This window comes from Cyprinodon variegatus, unplaced genomic scaffold, assembly GCF_000732505.1.
Source record: "Cyprinodon variegatus isolate N-32 unplaced genomic scaffold, C_variegatus-1.0 Scaffold1571, whole genome shotgun sequence".
Taxonomy (NCBI): Eukaryota; Metazoa; Chordata; class Actinopteri; order Cyprinodontiformes; family Cyprinodontidae; genus Cyprinodon; species Cyprinodon variegatus.
The window spans coordinates 44,321-46,058 of record NW_015152024.1 but is presented as its reverse complement, the minus strand read 5'-3'; positions in this window follow the sequence as shown (position 1 = coordinate 46,058).

The window sequence follows — 1,738 nt, the reverse complement described above, 5'->3', positions numbered from 1 at the left end:
ACAACAAATGGAAAACCAAGACTGTGACAGTTATCCTACTACCCTGTATTTAATCCCACCCAAATGAAGTGATTAACTAATCAGCTTCTTTTTAAAAGACTCTGGTCCAAAGACTATAACTTCTGTTTTGTCTGCATTCAGAAGCAGAAAGTTAAGAGTCATCCAGGTTTTTATGTCTTCAGACATGCCTGTAATCTATGTAATGGGTTACCTTCATCTGGATTATAGACAGATATAGCTGAGTATCATCAGCATATCAAAACCTCAGCGCTCCCTTTCCTTAAATAAAATCCTCCAACGCATCCTACTGCATATAAACCACCGCCTCCCTATCAGGTTGATATCAATCTTTTCCACCCATACAATCTCTACTTATCCTGATAAACGCAGTAGAGTCACAGGAGATGGGTGATCACAGGCCAAAGAAAAAACAAAATTCACTCCTGGAAAATATTCCTTTAACAGAAACACATCTTAGGATAGACTGTAATGACAGCGTCTGGACTGAGCTGCACAGCAGCACGCTGTTGCCTCGGATGTTTAGCCCATGCATTAATGACTTCTCTCAGGGCACTTTGGCCTCCTCCCACTGCCCCACTGCCCCACTCTAACAACCCTGCAAGTTTCAGTGGGTACCAAAACAGGAAGGCTTTGGATTTGACCTGTTGGTTACTAAATGAAATGGATCTTCAAACACTCTTCTGTACAGTTAGGCAAACATGATCAAAGTATGAGCATTTTAAAACTACATGGCTCTAATTTCATTAAAATGAAAACATGTGAAACTGTTGAAATCATGAGTTGATTTTAAACGAGTTTTTTGGCCAAAGCTATAGAGCTTCTCCTCCAGTTCTTTAGCTCCTGCTTTGATGTGTTCTTATCTGAACACTGACTAAAATCTCCGGCTGCTCCTGATAAGGCTTTCTGTTTACAGCCTTAAAAATGTAATTTTGAGAAAGCTCCTGTTGCTTCGTGGATCCACACTATTTTAAAAACTAAACAAAGATCTCCAGCTTAGCTCCCTCCCCCATGAATCACCCACATGTTCAGAGTTTGTGTTAAGCTTGAGATCGACAGCCTCCCCCTTAATGACATCTCCTGATAAAGGAGGATCAATCCCAAGTATTGATCCGAATGAGGAAATCCTCAAGAGTTCCAGCTGGAATTAGATTCTTTGATTCTGACAGATGCTTTGTGCTGGAAATGTAATATCAGTGAATCATCAACTAATTATCGGAGTGTAATTAACACCAAATCATTCCATCCATCCATCAATTTTCCATCATGCTTACCCCGGCCGGGGTTGCGAGGGGTGCTGGTGCCCATCAATGGGTGGTAGGCGGGGTACACGCTGGACAGGTCACATCCCATCGCAGGGCAACCATAATGACAGATTTATTTGGTCTTTTTGTATACATGAGTGTATACAAAAAAAATTTTCCGTTTAAAACAGTTCTAGACAATTTCATTTTTTAAATGTAGCCTTGAAAACAGTAAAAAAAAAAAAGTGATATAAACATACGACTGTATTTACGGTTCTAACTTTAAAATTATTATTATTATATATTTTTTTTTTGAAAGAAATAAAAAAAAAACTATTTTACACAACATTCAGCAGTCTAATAGCAGTGGGGAAGAAACTGTTGTGGAATGTGCTGGACCTGCATCAGATACTTCGAAGCCTCTTCCCAGAGGGCAGCAAGGTGAACAGTCAATGGTGAGGGGGGGTGAGGGGTCA